Consider the following 19,657-nt stretch of genomic DNA (forward strand, 5'->3'; position numbering starts at 1 on the left):
AACAAATTCCCGGAGTTTTTAGATGAAAAGGGCCCATTGAGGACTAGCACAATGAATGAAACGATCACCCAGGCACATTAGAGATAAATGTCAGGGCACTGGGGAACAAGAAATATTCTCAAAAATTTCCAGAGAGACAAGAAGAAGCCTACATAGAAAGAATCAGGAATCAATTTGGATCCAGAGGTCAAGTATGTACTGGAAGCTGGAACATTAAAAAAATAGCTTCAAAATTCTGGAGGGAAATTATTTCCAAAAAGGTATTTCGCTCAATGAAACCTATTATTTACGAGTAGAGACAGAACGGGCATTTTTCAAAAAAAGCCAGCCTCTATACGACCCTCCTTAGGAACCATCGAAGTATGTGTCCACAGAAATAAAAACAAGAAAAGGCAGGAGGAGAAAGAAAACAGGAAGAGGGAGCCCCAGGCAGGGCCGTCCTGGCGGCAGGGGCTCCCCCGGCGGCTGGGAAGTGCCCACAATCCCCCACAGGAGCCATCTCTGCCGCCCCGCGACAGGTGCGTCGAGGCGCGGCCGCAGGGCATCGGGATGAGCGCCCTGCGCGAAGGGATGGCTGGCGCCTTCCGCAGCCTTCTCCAGCGGGAAGCCGTCTTCGTTGGAGGACCGTGGCCCAAGCCGCAGAGCCGGGGCCCGGTCGTGGTCCGGATGGGCCAGGGCGGGCTTTCCCGGGAAGACAGACGTGAGCAGAGCGAGCGGCACGCTGCGCTCTGGGACTTCTTCGTTAGGTGTGAGTCCCGATGGCCGCGCGAGGATACGACGGGCTCGGATGTGCTGAGCCAGGCGGCGGCGGCCCGGAGAACGGCAGGTCAGGCCTGCGGCGCTGCAGGCGGGACCTACTTCCGGAAGAAGCCGGCCTTCGCAGGCTCTCGGGTTCTGCCGCCAGGCGCTGCTTGGAACGAGAGGCACCTGCGTGCCAGGTGCCAGAGGCTCCTCCTCCCAGACTCCGCCCACCGCCGCGCAGGCAATCCCTGCCGCTCGTGGATTCCTCGCCCCGCCCCCCCCCCCAAGGCCCCAATTAGAGCCACTTCGTGGAGGCACCTAACCCCACAGGCCCAGGCGCCTGGAACCTCTGTGGCGGGAACGCTGAGTGTGGGCGGAACTTCCGGAAACCAGGCCCGGGGAGTGAAATGCGCAGGCGCCGGCTACAAGCCCAACCGCAGAAGCCTCTCAGTAACCCCCAGAAGTCCCGCGTGTGGTCATATGGGGCTGGGGCCTGCCTGAGCTTCAGCAAACGTTCTAGGCCAGTGCGGCCCTAACGCGTGGGTCCACGGTGTCCATAGTGTGCAGGCTCCCGGGGGTCCCCTTGGGGGGCTCCTCTGGGGAGACTACGTCTGCGGTCCGTTCAGCCCTTGCCTCCAGCGCAGGGGACGTGACGCCCCGTCTTACAGTCGCTGCTGTGGACCGAGTTCTTCTCGGGATGTGAACAGATAAGACCCCGGCGTGTCGTTCGTGCGCACGTTTGCAACTGGTGGAACCTCTTGATTTACCTCTGTGGTCTGGAGACCTGGGGGCTTTCCGGGGGAAAAGCTGAGACCGCCGGGTTTTGTGGAGCGCGAGGGGACGCTGCGGAAAGAGCCGGGAGCCCCACGGAGGAAGGAGGCGGAGGGTGATGAGCATTGCGCGTCCACAAGGGACTCGTCCGCCGAGGACTTACCGGTTCGTACCTGTAAGATACACCAGCCCTAGGTTCCTTTGCCTCCCCCTACCAGATGACGTCAGTGCCACCTTGCCCCCCCGCCCCGGCCGCGTGCTTGCGGCAGCTCCAGGTAGTGGGATGCTGGACAGGGGTGCAGGGCAAGGATGGGGGCTGGCGGGGCAGCCTCTGATTGACGGGGGTCACACCCCCTCCCTGACTTCCTCCCACCTCACTCTGCTGTTTGCATTTCTGCTGTTAGAACAGTCATTTCTTTGTCAAGATATAGGGGTTTGGTTCATAATTTGGGTGGTGAACAGGGAACCTTTCTATAGTCCATAAACATTTACCAGAGATCTTTTTTTTTTTTTTAATTTTTTTTTCAACGTTTATTTATTTTTGGGACAGAGAGAGACAGAGCATGAATGGGGGAGGGGCAGAGAGAGAGGGAGACACAGAATCGGAGACAGGCTCCAGGCTCTGAGCTGTCAGCACAGAGCCCGACACGGGGCTCGAACTCACAGACCGCGAGATCGTGACCTGGCTGAAGTCGGACGTTTAACCGACTGCGCCACCCAGGCGCCCCCAGAGATCTTGATAGAATGTGCTAATTCAGTCTCCGACCATGTATTGAGTGACTTCTGTGCCACGTAATATGACAGGCACCTGGGTTGTGAAGGTAAATGGTATAAAGATGTGTGATCTGAGAGTTAAGGTAGTAGGGGAGGCAGTGTGTATAATTGTGAACACGGGGCACCTGGGTGGCTCAGTCTGTTGAACTTGAAACTCTTGACTTCAGCTCAGGTCATAATCTCACAGTTCAGGAGTTCGAACCCCATGTCCAGCTCAGTGCTGACAACTCTGCCTGGAACCTGCTTCGGATTCTGTGTCTCCGCTTCTATCTGTGCCTCCCCTGCTTGTGCTCTCTCTCAAATGTTAAAAATTAAAAAAAAAAAAATAAACTTGAAAAATAATTGTGAACATGTATATAGTGTCGTGGATTTAATATAAAGGTAGATGCAGGTTACAGTGCTGGGGGGTGGGTCATCTCAAATTCAGGAGCAGGGGTTTCTTGGAGACCTTACTGAACACCATGTACACAGTTTGAGGAGTGTGTAGCAGTTTGGCTGGACAAGTGAGGTAGAGCGCTTTAAACATGGAGGGCAGATCATGCACAAAGTGACAAAACTAGTTTCTTTAGTAACATGCAAGAGATTTCATATAATTCATCACTATGGTTTGTATATTCCATATAGTTCTTGAATAGGATTTGTTATTTGAGTGGGGGTACAGACAAACAGTGGAAAGTGGGTTTAGGGATATGTGTATCAGCCTTACAGTCTTGAAGATCTGATGAACACCTATATCACATAATGGATAGTTCTTAAACCAAGCCTTGGATAGCTGATGTTTCAGTGCTGTTAGAAATGATCCAGACCTTCTTGGATCAGTTCTAACTTGTACACATTTCACTCTTGCTCCCATCAAATATTCTTAACTCTTAGTTCTAGTGTCTTTCATTAAAAAAAAATTTTTTTTTTTTACATTTATTTATTTTTGGTGGACAGAGACAGAGCACAAGTGGGAGAGGGGCAGAGAGAGAGGGAGACACAGAATGCGAAGCAGGCTCCAGGCTCTGAGCTGTCAGCCCAGAGCCCGATGCGGAGCTCGAACTCCCAGATCATGAGATCATGACCTGAGCCAAAGTCAGACGCTTAACTGACTGAGCCACCCAGGCACCCCTAGTCTCTTTCATTTTTAACTTGAATAACATCTGTTCTCATTTTAACTCTTTTCTATTTTTCAAAATTTTTGTCTTTAGATATTTTCTCCTGGATTCCAGAATTTACTGGAATCTTGGATCTTAGGGTTGTTTTTGACCATCGGTGGTGATGCAATAGTAGTAACCTTTTATTTTGTTGTCGTTGTTGCAGTTGGCACTGATCTGTAGGGAACCATACACAAATCACAGATGTTTAAAATTCCTAGTGTATTTTCATCTCCTGGATACCAGATACCAGTAACATACTGGGTCACTCTAACCAGGTATACAGTTACATTTTCAGTTTCACCTATAGGATAGATGTTGATTAGGTAAGCATTCTTGTTTTTCCATACATTGGTATTTTGAAATTTCAAAAGTAATTTAAGATTGACTTGCCTACCTTCCAAAATAAGAAGAACCAGAAGCCCACAAGTAATGATAGGTATGGTTCCAGTGTCCACGTGGACATCTAAAGAACTTTATTTGGTGGTAATATCTCTTGTATGGTTAGATAAAATAACCTACTTTACTGTTTGTGTAGAGAGAGAGAGAGACAGAGACAGCATGAACAGGCGAGAGGCAGAGAGACAGAGAGGGAGACCTAGAATCTGAAGCAGGCTACAGTCTCTAAGCTGTTAGGACAGAGCCAGACACGGAGCTCAAACTCAAGAACCGTGAATTAAGCGTCCAACTCTTGGTTTTGGCTCAGGTCTTGATCTTACAGTTTGTGAGTTGGAGCCCCGCATTGGGCTCTGTGCTGACAGCATGGAATCTGCTTGTGATTCTGTCTTTCTCTACCCCTCTCCCACTGCCTCTGTCTCTCTCAAAATAAATACATAAACCTTAAAAAAATTAAGTAACTTACTAGCATTTTTAACACTCCATAGGATGAACTATACATTATTTTCCCGTTAAAAGCTAAGAGGTTTCACTAACTAATCAAGGAAATTTCCAGCTAATTGAGAAATACAATAAAAATATAAATTTTGACAACATGATTTAATTCTGCACCAAAGTATCAGTCTTAAAAATAACATGAAATATATCAAAAGTATTTTTTGCTGTTCATGTAATAATCCTTAATAAAGTCATTACCTTCATTACTATTCTGAGGAGATTCTTGTTTCAGGATCTGAAGCCACGGGTGAAATTAGTGCAGTGGAGTGCTCAATGCATTTAGTAAAAACTTAATAAATAGTAATTGATTGATGAAGTGTCAAAGCAGCTTTTTTTTTTCCCTTTGTCTGATCGTATCTGCTCTAAAATGCCCAATGGAAAAATACAGCTATTCAGTTGTTACATTATACTCATGCAAAAAAATTAAATTCATATGAATGTAAAAATTACTTTAGAATTGAGTCAAATTGATTTGTATACATAGACATGTCCAGAATATAGGTATACTTGTATTTAGTTAAGATGTATCTGGTTATATAATCACTTTATTACTTCCCAAACTGTATCTTAACATTATGTCAAGGAATTAACATTTGACAGGAGTTAAATTTTGCAAATCTTGAGAATTTATAGGTAATAGTCAAAAGGTTATGAGAAACAAATTGTCACAGGCTTTAAAAATGACTGATTAGTACTATAATTCTTTTTATCAGAATTGTTAAATGCTGGCTTTCCCTATTATAGCCTTTTATATCACCTTTTAAAACTAATAATTTAATCAATGTGATTTGATTAGTATGATTAATTCAAGTCACTGCAGTATGGTAAGGGTGTAGTCTTTGGAGCCAGGTGTCTGAGTATGAATTCTGGCTTTGCCACTTTCCACACATAAGACCTTCAGCAAGCTGTTTAACCTCTCTGTGTCTCAGTTTCTTTTATTAAAAAAAATAGGTATAACAATATTCATTTTATAGTGTAGTTATGATAATTAGGTTAATGTTTATAAAGCACTTAGAATAATCCTTGGAATATAGTAAACTCTATGTAAATGTTTTCTCTGTAGTAAAGTAGGTAAATGAATAAATTCTCAGTGAACAAAATTCTTACAACACTGAAAACTATAAAGAGGGAATCAGTGAATCACACACCAAAACAGTTTCATTACCAAGATAGAACATTCTGTGAATATTATTTCAGAATTTTCTCTTTGAATATGTATGAAAAGAATAATGGATTGATAACTTGGAAAGAAAAATAACTTTATAAGAAGTATTGTTGTATGGGCTTTTTAAAAATAAAATAGCATTAGATATGATTTTATTTGAGTTTAATAGATGAAAAGGAAACTAAAGTGTAATTGATATAATTGCCAAAGTTCAGGTAGTTACTCAACGCAAATTAATATTTTATAAAGGATCCCTCTTTTAAGGAAAGAGATTGTAAAACTCATTAACATGTTAGAGTCTTTATTTTTTAAATCTGTTTCAATCGATTTGTTATGAGAGGTGAACTGATTAACCTTCCCATTCATTTTTTTATACTTCTTCCCCTTACCAGTATTTCCTCCTTGCATTTCAAGGATTCAACCAGAATTTATCTTTAGGGGAGGACTAGGTGGCTTAGTTAGTTGAGTGTCCAACTCTTGATTTCTGCTCAGGTCTTGATTCCAGGGTCTTGAGATTGAGCCCTGCGTTGGGCTCCGTGCTGATGGCTGGGAGTCTGCTTGGTATTCTCAATCTCTGTCTCTGTCTGTCCCTGCCCTACTTGTGCACACATGAGTGGTTGCACTCTCTAAAAAAAAAAAAAAAAAGATAAAAAAATTAACCAGAATTTATGTTGAAATTAATTAGTGTGTTTATCTTCTGTGGTGTGTTTTGTGGTATTTTGCAGCTTCGGCTCTGCCTTGTGTCCGACGACCTCTCTGATCACTTTTCCTGTTATGCGTGTTCCTGACTATTTCAATTGTAAGAATTACCTTCACGTTGAGTCATTCTCTGTCTGCACAAGCGGTTGTCATCTTTCCATTTGTTCTCATTTATTTTACTTTAGTTTTTGCCTCTGTAGTTACTGAGATCACTCTTACCTGTTCTCCTTATCATCGATTTGATTTTTAGGAATGTCTTGTTTCTTGTTGTTTCTAACTTACTAGGTAAGAGTCAATGCTGTGTTTGTTGTCAACATTTTCCCTTGGTCCCCTACTTATCATTCTGATTTTAGTATGTTTTTTCCTTATTGAGGTCTTTTTTCATTTGTTACATTTATATTTTTGAGAACTTATCTAACATGAGGCAATTGAAAAAAACCTCCTTCTATTGCTTGAGTTACCTTTTCTTCCAGACTGGTTCTTCATTTTTCCTTTGTCTGCCATTCTATTTTGACTTCGTATTTTTGCTGCACCATGCCTGTCATTTGTATGCCGTCTATTTTCATCTTGTGCATACTCTGCTGTGATTCTAGAACGTCTGCTTGCTCTGATAAAGTTATGGGTAAGTTCTCCTTGACACGGGCCCCATTTGTGCTGTGATCACTTTATCATCCTTTGGAGCTACAGGAGCTAGAATCAGGTATTGCTTTGAAGACAACTGTTCTGTAGTTTGAGGGTTGAGTGGAAAATGAAGTGGTAGGCTGATTGAAAACCTATATTTGCTCTCTGTTCTGAGATCCTGTTACGTGTGACCCCACACAGCGCTTCATCGGGGTCCACCAGTGGGAACAGGGCCCGGAAGCTGGCACGTCCTGGTTATCGTTCTTTTTACTACTAAGATGTTGCTGAAACATGTAGGGGCTTCTGATAGATATTAAGGGTTTTTGCCTTATTGATTAAGTTTTTTAGAATTTCCTATTTTCTCCCTTGACCTGTATCTCTACAAACTGGAGGGTATTCATGAAAACTCTGAGAATTTTTCAGTCATAAACCTTGTGTAATCATGTTCCTTCCCGTTCTTTAATTGCTGCGTGTATTTATAAAATCTAGCCATCCATCCTTTTTATCTGTCCATCAATGTTTTAATGACAGGAAACTCTGTAATGCTAATTTGTTTTGCCATCGTTAGTCCCATTTTATTTCTCTTTATTTTTTTCTCAGTTCTTTTTTCTTAATTTGTCCTTGTTACAATATGGCTTGGGATTTGGCCTACATTGTAACTAAACTTAATGACTCTTGACTCAAAGGTTTAAAACAGTGGTACGAAAACACTGCTTTTAGCCAAAATGTATACACAACCTTGAACCTGGAGTATTTGAATTATTGGTGGTATCTCCATGACATCATTGCCGTGATGCATCATGATGGCGTGTTGAGTTCATTACCCAGTTCATTACAAGGATGATCATGAGGACAGGGGGAGCTCAGTTGTTCGTCATTGGTCTTTCCCAGGGAGGTAGATCGCCCCATCACTTCATGCCTCACAATGGAGCAAGCACTGCTTCAACTCACAGAGGTTTAAACACAGATGATGGTGACTTTTGGGGACAGTCCTGGACTTTGTTCTGATGCTTTCAGTGTTTAGACTTCCAGTAAGTAGAAGTGTGCTATAATGGAGTAATCAGAGATTTTTCTGAGTCACATAGACTTGGTTTCAAACCCTGGGTCTATTAGCTCTGTGATCCATTGTAAATTCTTTGGTCCCTGTTTGTACTGTGTGATCTGTAACTTATCAAAGCTATTTGCAAGGATTAAATTAGATTAATTACATGTGCACAGCACTTGAAACATTGTAGTTGCCCAATAAATACTGTCTTCCCCACTCTTCATTTATGACTGTTTTTAGGATTGTTAGTGATTGCCTGTCAGTTCTATTCTATGGTAGAGAAAAGCAGTAATTGGTTTTTCCTCAATATTGTTTTAGGCTACCATAAAATAGATTTTGGCATCAAGGAAGGCACACATTTTAGTTTTGCTCTGTTCTGCCTGATCACGTGCTATCATGGGAGTCCTCAGGACCAATGTTGTCAATTACACTTTGACAAGCTCTCCACATAGGCTCTTAATCCCAGAGGTGTAGTTTAAAGGGTAGTAGTTAGGAGGCCAGATTTTGGAATCAGATCTCTTGAGTTTCATTGTAGGCCACACCCACTTGTATTTTGGTTAAGTTACTCTTGGCATTGTGTACCTCAAATTTTTTCATTTCGGCAGTAAAGTGGGCGAATAGTTGTTAAGTGGTTTTTATGAGTACTCAGCAGGCTAATTCATGTGAATTGCTTAGCATACTGTGTGACATGGAGCACATGTAATAAATGTTATTGTCTCTTACCACTAGGGGCATTGTTAAAAGGAGGATTCAGTTCAGTGGTTAACTCAACATTTTCTTGATATCTCCATTCTTATAGGTAGGATTAGCTGCTGTCTCCTTTGTAGCCGCAGCTAATGTAGTATATACTGCTATGATAGCATAGTTGACATTTTATCACACCTTCCAAATTACCTATTGTTTCCTGCTCTCAGTCTGCATACCTTAAAGGGCAAATACTACATTTATTCACCTGTGGATCTTTGATACTTGGCACAGCCTAGTATGTAATACGTGCTTGATAGGTGTTGTGTAGTGATTAAGAATGAAAGCTCTCGAGAGAGACTGCCTTTGTTTAAATACTGGTTTGGTCATAGACTAATTACTTAACATCCCTGTGACGCAGTTCCCCTTTGGTAAAAGAAGGTAATTATATGCCTACATCATTGGGTTGTTACAAAGATCAAATGAATACATACACATGCAGTGATTAGAGCAGGGCTTGGCCTATTTTGAGAGCTCAATAAATAGTAGTTTTCAAACACTTCTCTACTGTTGTAAAATTGAATTGGTAAATGAAAAGAAAATGCTAAGGGATGTCATGGTCTAACATGTAAACACGAAAGTTTCAAGTCCTGACTGTCAAGGGAGTATTACAGGATATTTCCTCATGGCCAGAACAAGTCCAGAGTCCACATTCAGAACATTTTCTTCATCTCTTGTTTATCTTCCTCTGGGAAGGAGCCATTTTTTATCACTTCATAATCACGTGAACCTGGTCTGCATTCTTCTCTCTGCCCTCTGAGTACTTGCTCAGAGTCCCACAGCTTTACTTGGGGGACATTGGCTTCCTCTTCCTGGCGTTAGTCTGTCCTGACTTCAAGATTGCGACATTTTCTGGAGACATTGCTTTTTCCCATTGCATCTTTTCCTGACTTCACAGATTGGGCCTTACCCGGTGAAGAGACCCACTGGCTGTTTCAGTTTGCTGAGCTTTAATTTCATGGTCCACTAGGGAGAAGATTCTTTGATGTTATTCCTAGTAGCCATTGGAATGGGGTGATGCAGGGTGAACAGAGCAATAGAGGAGATTTATGTTGACTTGTGATGTCTAATAGCTGGCCGTTTGTGGCAAACAATAATAGACAATTCCTTAGTGGAACAATTTTAATCAAAAGCAAGCAGTATTACCTTCATATTTTTCCCCCTTATTGACTGTTTTCAATTTATATTAGTTCTTAGTATCATTGGGTCAGAATTGGAAATATTGCAATTAAAAAAATATATATATATAAAAATCTCTCCCTGTTTTATGTATGTGCATACATAAATATACATGCATCTATCCTTTTCTAACCCATTGAGCCAAAAGAGGGGAATTGTTTCGAGGGCAGGAATCATGCCATTGATTTCACCATCCCTGGCAGCTAGCACAGGCCTATTATAGATAGGATAGGCATACCCGGTAAATGCTTATCAACTGAATGAATACAAGTTTTCTGTAAGGTGGTACATTTCGACTCACTGAACACTCTCTGAATATTTGCCGTGTTCAAAGCCCAATAGTAAGCAGTGTCTCCTTCATTTCCCAGTTAGTCCTCCTCATGATCTTCCCATAGATCAATTCTGTTAGTCTCCTTTTATAGAAAGAGAAAAATAGACCAGCTAGGTTAAAATCACATCCCCAGGACCCAGATTAGGGTATGTTTGTAAATGAAAATGGCCAAAGGATCCAAGATTTCTTACGTTTTTTTTTTGGTAACATAAGATAACTTCGTGTCCATACAGAAAAGGCAAGTCCAGTGAAAGCGTTTATATTTGCATGAGGCAATTGTACAAGTGAGTACATGGAAACTACATTTACGCAGTACACCAAAGCGGCGGAAGTGAGCTGTGTGTGTGCGCGTGCACGCACATGTACACATGTTCATAGAGGCGTGCATATATATTTTAGGTGAGCGAGTTTTTGTAAGTAAATAATCGGTTAGACCAGAGGGAGGATCCAATTGGCATATAATGAATAATGAGGGAGATTCAGAGAGAAGGTTGATAAAGATCTTAAACTCTAGGCTGAATACTTGATATTTTACGAGAACGGATAAGTTCAGGATGGGTTCTTCCGTGGTGCATTAACAGCATGAATAATGCATCAGAAGAGCGCTCTGATCCTTATGCACAGTAAAGGTCTTTGGGTCGAACTCAGAGCTGTCACTTCATCTTGGTTTGCTTCTGGTTCGTTGTAGTTCAGAGCGTTGTGCTGACTTAGCACAGGCGTCCTTTTTCTCTTGCATACCAATATCTCACATATTTAGTAAGCTTTTACATATGTTTTGCCTGATACCTACTTAAGCTTGTTTCCGGAGCATAGTCCTAAGCAATCAGCAGTCCTTAAATGACTATCTGCGGGACTTGCGAGAATGCTCACAGCCCAGTGAGCTGGAAGAATTTCCTGGAGGACTAGAAGCATATTGTAAGACCAGCTTTCAGGATCCTTGTGGTTTGTCATGCATTCCTGAGTAAAATAGATGGCATAAAATACTCACTTAATACAACCTTGCCTCATGCCTTTGGGGAGGTTACAACCCACTGTAATTATTATTAGCAGACCATACATCAACAGACAGGTAATGAAAGAAGTGCGGGACTTAAAATTACAGGTCAAGTTTAGTCTCACCACAACTAACAGTTACCAGAGAGGGATTTTTGAGGCCACAGATAACCTAACTGTTGACCTCAGGAACCCTACCAAGCAAGACTCTGTACATTTTGTTTTTCTGTTGAGATTGTTGCAACTCAGTCCTTTTGAGACCATAACTCTCCATGATTTAGTCCTTTTGGTCCCATGCCTTACTCTGTTTCATACTTTATGTTCCCAGTAATGCTACATAAAGCTTTCTGTAAGTTCTGTGCTCTTTCTTGCTTTAGTGTTGAGAATAATGCTGTCCTTTTTGCTGGGAATGTTCTTTCTTCCTCTTATTCTTTCAGATTCAGCTCAGTTTGTCATGGCCTTCCATGACTGTAAAGACTGGGTGTGCCCCTTCCTTATCTGATAGTTGGTTCTCATTTTTGGAATCATCATATAACTACTTTTTATGTGTTTTTTTTTTTTTTTCTTTTGCCGGTCAGATTCTGTGTCTTAATCATATTTTTAACTCTAAGTTCCTAAAACAATTGTAAGCATAGTCTTGGGACTCGGTAATAGTTTGTTGAGTCATTAGCTTCAGGTTGTCCCACTCCGTGCAGGAGGAGTTCCAGCTTGAATATTTAAGGAAATGTTTCTGGAAGACTTGATAGACAAAGAAAGCTTTTTACTCTGTCTTAACCAGTTAGATCCCAAAGATCCATCAGGGAGATAGCAGGGTACGATGCTTACATAACAGAGTAAGGTCTTTATAATTTGTTGGTTCCTATAAGTGAATAGTAAAGACACATAGCTATAGGTGAGGGTCAAATACCAAGAGTTGGTCAGGATGCCAACATTTAGTCTGGGAAGGAAGATCTGAGTCTTAGGGATGTTGGGACCTCATTCGTGTCTGACACCTGTGAAAGTTAGACCCTTAAAAAAGTTTAAGGTCAAAATATGGCAAAAGTACCTGGGAGACGTGGCTGGCAAGGCAGCAGACTGATTACAGTGGATTCGATACACTGTTGTGGACACAGCAGTTTTTGAGCATTGTTTTCCAAGGCCTAGTGTCTGGATCCTGAAGAGTCTTCCACGTTAAAAATTGTCGTGATCGTTGAGCCTTGATGTGACAGCATGATGGCAGGCTGGAATCTGCTAGGATAAGGAGGAGGGGTCAGATTCAGGCCAGAGTCTTTTGTAGGGTCCCATGCTGAGAGTTTGAGGGGATTAAGAATTCTAACTTCTGAATGCACACTTGAATGACTCATGTGGAAAGGCTGTATTCGGAGGTAGAAGAAAAGAATTGAGATTCCAGATAAAATTCTCCGGTGGTCATTTTCTTGGGACCTGTCCAACACTGTTGCCGGAGTTGTGGCTGTGATGAAGACTCTGGGGGATACAAGCAATAGATCGATCCGAAGGGACACAAGTGGAGAGGTTCATTCAGGATGTGTCAGAGACGGTGGTGACTGACGAGGACCTTCCCCTCCTCCTGTGTTTCACAGTTCCCGGTGATTTGTCTTTCCTCCTCCCTGAGTTTCTTAAGGATTGATGAAGAAGTCCAACCAGATTCAGAACCAGGTTATGAAAGAGTTTTCAGCAAATCCACTTGGTGGTGTTCCATGCAGATTCTTTGAGAAGTCGCTGTGACTTACATCGTCTTTTATGGGAACTGTTGGAAGAGACCAATCTTTTCAGCTTGAGGCTTCCTCTAGTGGGAGATAGAATTTTCGCTTTATTCCGTGTCTGTTGAAAAATGGGAGCTCCTCACCCATGTGACTTTGCTTTCTTTCCGCTCTGGTTTTGACATCGTTCTCGTTTGCTTAGATCCTTGATTGACATCGTTTCTTCATTCTGTCTCCCTATTTTAACCATGCTCCGGTTTTTTTTTCCTACAGATTTTAGTACTCTCATTTTATTGTACAGGATGACTTTTAATTTGTTTAACAGTACTCGTTAGTTCTGTTTATTGAGTTAGTTCTGTTTACCGAGGCTTCATCCTCCTGCACCCTGGGACTGCTTGTCTTTGTGTAAGCTGTCCTCCCTGGGCAGAATAGAAAAGCCATAAACTACAGAAAACCTTAGGATAGTACTGATTTGGTAAAATTTAGATTGATAACTGATAGTTTATATTTTGATAAGTTCTGAGAAATTCTCTCTACGTATCCAGATTTCATGGGAAAATTAATATAAAGGCAAAGTGCAAACAAAAAAGAAGAAAAACCATTTTATCCAGGTTTTTAAAAGCCCCCCCCCCCCTTTAAAAAAAAAAAAAAAAAAAGCTCTTCCTTCTCCATGGTAAGCGCTGAAGCCCAGATATGTTAATTGAGTTCTCTGGAGCTGAGCGGGTTGGTCAGAAATAGAGGCGAACAGACAGCAGGCTCCAGTTTCCCAGTTCTGTAACTGCAGGGACAGCCTGGGTCCCTTTCTCTGAGCTTCTGCCTTTAAACTGATAGCGTGAAAGAAATTCCATTCTTCAAAATGAAAGAGAGTGTTGCTTTTGTGTAACATTACAGTTCCTTTGTAGCGCTAAGAATGTGTTGTAGAAAATATATCATTCCCAACTGCAGCAGCATAAAAGATAAAATACAGGGAAATGCTCCCATTTTTCTAGGTTACCTGAGCAGCCAGTATGCACAATTGGAATAGACTTGCTGTTTGGGGCTAAAACCAGCGTTTTATAGCATTTTTGGATGTCGCACATCTCACTTGGCTTTAAAGTATGCAGTGTGTACTGAGAAGCATTTCTGTGGCTCTTTTTTAAGGCCTTTTAGGAAATTGTGCAGATGTTAAGTAGTTCAGGAAGCACATTAGTACACTTGTAGATAGGCTTGAAGATCATGAGAAATTTGTGTTTTGTCATTATTTCACTTATGTAGAAAAATGTTGAAGAACTCTCAATGTGCCCCAATAATCGCACGTTGAGCTGTAGTAAAAAATTACTAGTGGCTAAATTGTTTTAATTTTTATTTTTATATTGTGAGTTCAAAAGCAACCTGCCTTATGATCTTAATTCACCCTATTTCTTTTCATAAATGCCTTTCATAATTTTTATTCCTGTTTTCAAAGGTTGGACAAAAGCTCCAACTAGACAAGCAGGCTGCCTTATTTGTTAAGCTTTATTAAGCTTTACAACACATAATATACTTTATTTCATGCCTTAGCCCGAGGCAAACGTGGTAGTGTGGGACTTCGGTCTTTTATTGAGAGCGTACAACGCTCTGTCTACAGGCTTCACACACAATCACAAATAATGTTGTGTTATGCAAAGAAATTAAGAAAAAATGTAAGTTTGACTTTGTGATGCTGTGTGACACAAACATAACCTCCCATTCTGCCCACGTACCTGTGTCTTTGGTTATAAAACAGCATGTGATAGGAATAAACGTTAATTGAATAATTGCTTTTGACAATTTTTAGTTCTGCATTTTTGAGGAATTGAATTAGTTTTGGACATATGCTGTGTTGAGTAAAAACTCTCTGGGGCACCCGCGTGGCTCAGTCGGGTGAGCGTCTGACCGTTGATTTTGTCTCAGGTCACGGTCTCACGGTTCGCGAGTTTGAGCCCTGCATCTGGCTCTGTGCTGACAGTGTTGTGCCTGCTTGGGATTCTCTCTCTCTGCCCCTCCCTTGCTTGGCTCACTCTTGTGCGCTCTCTTTCTCTCTCAAATAAATAAATAAAAACATTTAAAAATTTATTAAAAAACTGTCAGAAGGTAAGTGCAAAGCTCAGTGCCGTACCATCCTCGGATTTTCCCAGAGCCCCCAGTCTTGCCCCCTTTGCCCTATAAACCACCCTTCACTCCTGTGAACAAACTGAAGTGCCTGTAATACCTCAAAGAAGGATCGTTAGGGAGGTGTTTTCTAGAAAATGTTTTCCAAATGGCATATTTAACTAAAATGTTACTTCCCCATTATAGATAGCTTTAACTTATTACATATTAAAATAACAGACCAATGGAATAGAATAGAAACCCCAGAACTAGACCCACAAAAGTATGGCCAACTAATCTTTGACAAAGCAGGAGAGAATGTCCAATGGAAAAAAGACAGTCTCTTTAACAAATGGTGCTGGGAGAACTGGACAGCAACATGCAGAAGAATGAAACTAGACCACTTTCTTACACCATTCACAAAAACAAACTCAAAATGGATAAAGGACCTGAATGTGAGACAGGAAACCATCAAAACCCTAGAGAAGAAAGCAGGGAAAAACCTCTCTGACTTCAGCCGCAGCAATTTCTTACTTGACACATCCCCAGAGCTAAGGGAATTAAAAGGAAAAATGAACTATTGGGACCTCATGAAGATAAAAAGCTTCTGCACAGCAAAGGAAACAATCAATAAAACTAAAAGGCAACCAACGGAATGGGAAAAGATATTTGCAAATGACATATCGGACAAAGGGCTAATATCCAAAATCTATAAAGAGCTCACCAAACTCCACACCTGAAAAACAAATAATCCAATGAAGAAATGGGCAGAAAACATGAATAGACACTTCTCTAAAGAAGACATCTGGATGGCCAACAGGCACATGAAAAGATGCTCAACGTCACTCTTCATCAGGGAAATACAAATCAAAACCACACTCAGATATCACCTCACGCCAGTCAGAGTGGCTAAAATGAACAAAACAGGAGACTATAGATGCTGGCGAGGATGTGGAGAAACGGGAACCCTCTTGCACTGTTGGTGGGAATGCAAACTGGTGCAGCCGCTCTGGAAAACAGTGTGGAGGTTTCTCAAAAAATTAAAAATAGACCTACCCTATGACCCAGCAGTAGCACTGCTAGGAATTTACCCAAGGGATACAGGAGTGCTGATACATAGGGGCACTTGTACCCCAATGTTTATAGCAGCACTCTCAACAATAGCTAAATTATGGGAAGAGCCTAAATGTCCATCAACTGATGAATGGATAAAGAAATTGTGGTTTATATACACAATAGAATACTACGTGGCAATGAGAAAGAATGAAATATGGCCTTTTGTAGCAACATGGATGAAACTGGAGAGTGTTATGCTAAGTGAAATAAGTCATACAGAGAAGGACAGATTCCGTATGTTTTCACTCCTATGTGGATCCTGAGAAACTTAACAGAAGACCATGGGGGAGGGGAAGAAAAAAAATGGTTAGAGAGGGAGGGAGCCAAAACATAAGAGACTCCTAAAAACTGAGAACAAACTGAGGGTTTATGGGGGGTGGGAGGGAGAGGTGGGTGGGTGATGGGTATTGAGGGGACCTGTTGGGATTAGCACTGGGTGTTGTATGGAAACCAATTTGACAATTTAATAATAAAACAAATAACAGTAAACTGAATTATTAGGAAATTAATATCACCCTATGTTGCTTATTTCTTCTAAGCATTTTATTTTATTTAAAAAATTTTTTTCAATATATTAAATTTATTGTCAAATTGGTTTCTATACAACACCCAGTGCTCATCCCAAAAGGTGCCCTCCTCAGTACCCATCACCCACCCTCCCCTCCCTCCCACCCCCCATCAACCCTCAGTTTGTTCTCAGTTTTTAAGAGTCTCTTAGGCTTTGGCTCTCTCCCACTCTAACCTCTTTTTTTTTTTTCCCCTTCCCCTCCCCCATGGGTTTCTGTTAAGTTTCTCAGGGTCCACATAAGAGTGAAAACATATGGTATCTGTCTTTCTCTGTATGGCTTATTTCACTTAGCATAACACTCTCCAGTTCCATCCACGTTGCTATTTTTTAAATTTTTAATGTTTATTTTTGACAGAGAGAGAGCGTGAGCGGGGGAGGGGCAGAGAGAGAGAGAGAGAGAGAGAGAGAGAGGGAGACACAGAATCTGAAGCAGGCTCCAAGCTCTGAGCTGTCAGCACAGAGCCCGACGCGGGCTCGAACTAACAGACCACAAGATCATGACCTGAGCCGAAGTTGGACGCTTAACCGACTGAGCCACCCAGGTGCCCTAACATTTTAATATTATAATACCTTGGACTGTCGTGGAAATCATTTTATCATATATTACCTATTGAAATGCATTTTAAAAAATTTAGTTTGATGTAGTCGGATATGACTGTTTGAATTAACCATCGTCTTCTAGTTTAGCTGCCTATTTTTATATAGTAAATCATTTCTTATTGTTTCTATTGATTATTTTACTATTGAGACCAAAAATAAAAATAATAAGGATTTCCATTGGAATGGAAAAAATGCAAATCTTCATGGGAATGAGAAAAGAAGAAATAAAGTCTCAGGTATTCATTCCTAAAGCCAATTATGAACTAAAACAACAGATTTGATAGCACATTTTACCCGATTATTTTGAAGGCTTTAACAATTTATTTATTATTAGGTATTTCCCTGTGTCTATAAGCATGTGCATGGTTCATAGATTTTACGCATCGACTCCTGCTGTTTCTGGAAATAACTCTCTACTTCAGAATGTATTCTAATCCCCTATCAAATTGTTTGAGATCAAGAAAAATCATGAACATAAAAAAACTGCAACTGCGTTATCAAACTTATTTTTCTTCTCCAAGGGAAGGGGACATGTTAATAGCAAGTTGTACCGGTCATAGTTTTTTTTTTTTTTAAGTTTATTTTGAGAGAGAGAGCAAGCACAAGTTGGAGGAGGGGCTCGGGGGGGGGGGGGGGGAAGAGAGAAGAATTCTCAGTGGGCTTTGTGGTGTCAGCACAGAGCTGGACGAGGGGTTTCAACTCACAAACTGTGAGATCATGACCTGATTAAGAGTTGGACTCCCAGATGAATGAGCCAGCCAGGTGCCCCAGTCATACTGGCTTTTAAAAAATCACGGGATACAGGGGCGCCCAGGTGGTTAGGCGTCTGACTTCGGCTCAGGTCGTGATCTCACAGTTGGTGAGTTCAAGCGCTGTGTGCGGCTCTGTGCTGATGGCTCAGAGCCTGGAGGTTGCTTTGGATGCTCTGTCTCCCTCTGTCTCCACCCCTCCCTAGCGTGTGCTCTGTCTCTCTGTCTGTGTCTGTCTCTCTGTCTGTGTCTCTCTCAAAAATAAATATTAAAAAAAAAAAGTTATGGGATATAGACAAAGTTGATTTATTGTACCTTCTTAACCTAAATTAATGGTCTTATTACTGTCTGCTTCTTGCTGGACCCCCCCATCCAGTCCACCTCCAGAAGCAACTCCAAACGCTCTTTCTAGCCCACCCCTACGTGCTAACCAAAGATATTTCCAGTATTTTATTGTGAATTGTTAGGTTGGTTAACGATATATCAAGTAATAGCAATAGTCCTGACTTAATGAGCTGTCATCGTGTGGTCGGCATTGTACTCATCAGTGTATCATGTGTTGGTTTATTTAATCATCACAAAAATTCTGTGAGATGGTTGCATTATTCTCACTTTTCGATGAGGAAATTGGGTCCAGAAAGGTAAAGGTAGTGAGCTCCAGGGCTGGGATTTGAATTTGGGGCCGTATCGTTCCAGAGTCCATTGTCTACTCAGTGATCAATGAAACACCGGGCTGATCAGCTCACCTAGTGGTGATGTCAGTTCTATGAAGTGCCAATAAACTGTTTCCATCCCCTCGATGGCGATTTGGAGACATGTAGGTGATGTTCTGGTTGTGACCATGATTGTGAGGGGTGCATGTGGTGCTGGTGGGGCCGGGGGAGGTAGAGGGCAGTGTTGGGCAAGGGCACCAGACTTCCTGCACTTCTTGAGACAGTTTCATGCAAAAAGAACTTGCTCATGACCTGCTGAATTTTGAAATTCAGGTATCCACGAAAGTGAGGAATTTGATCACTTTCACCTGAGCCTAAAACCTACCTCTGCTTTACATATAAGTGCACATTTTTGCTTTTTTCTCGGTTTTAATATACACTAGGTTTTCAAGGATGCAATCACCATACAAATTGAAGGGAGAACATACTTTTTTTTTGAGGAGTGGGAGTTGTGCTTTAGAATTCATGGATAGCAAGCCAATTGTGGCCTTTCAGTTGTCACTAACGCTCATGTATATCTTTCTTAGGAGTCGTCACATCCTGTGATTCTACAAATAGATGCTCGAATCTGTCCATTCCATCATTTTTTTCTAGTATAGTCATGCCTGATGATTTAAATGACATAATGCATTTTTTTACTAAATTGCTTTTATTTTGTTACTGTTTGTATTTTTATTTTCTCCTGCAAATTACATTAAGTGCATAATACTACTTTTCTTTAAAGAAATTAAGTGGGTAGTTAGATTATGTTACCTATTGGTTTCATTTTTGCACAGTGAAAAGTGAAGGTTATGTGAAATATTTGGTAAGGTGAAGTGTGTTGGGTCTGATAACCACCATTTCCTTGTCACTCCCTCCATAGGAGGGCCTGGTAAGCAGGAGGTAATGGCCTGTGATTATAGGAGCAGTTTCTGTCTTGTTGTGGGTTCTCTACAGTCTAAATTAACTTTTTCTCTGTCCTTTGGAATGTTTCAGGACCCTTCATTATCCCAGCTGCTAATTCCTTGTTACTTGTACTGTAGTGAAAACT

At 41.4% G+C, this 19,657-nt stretch overlaps 1 protein-coding gene across 1 annotated transcript in view; it reads left to right on the forward strand.

Moving 5' to 3' along the window:
• The first annotated feature begins 1,147 nt into the window (after positions 1-1,147).
• Positions 1,148-19,657, forward strand: part of GRIA4 (glutamate ionotropic receptor AMPA type subunit 4) — a 1,433,894-nt gene continuing 1,415,384 nt past the window's right edge. The window contains exon 1 of the mRNA XM_045039802.1: positions 1,148-1,677. The gene's annotated coding sequence lies outside the window, so the exon portion shown is untranslated. The remainder of the gene's footprint in view (positions 1,678-19,657) is intronic.

This window comes from Felis catus, chromosome D1 (assembly GCF_018350175.1).
Source record: "Felis catus isolate Fca126 chromosome D1, F.catus_Fca126_mat1.0, whole genome shotgun sequence".
NCBI lineage: Eukaryota > Metazoa > Chordata > Mammalia > Carnivora > Felidae > Felis > Felis catus.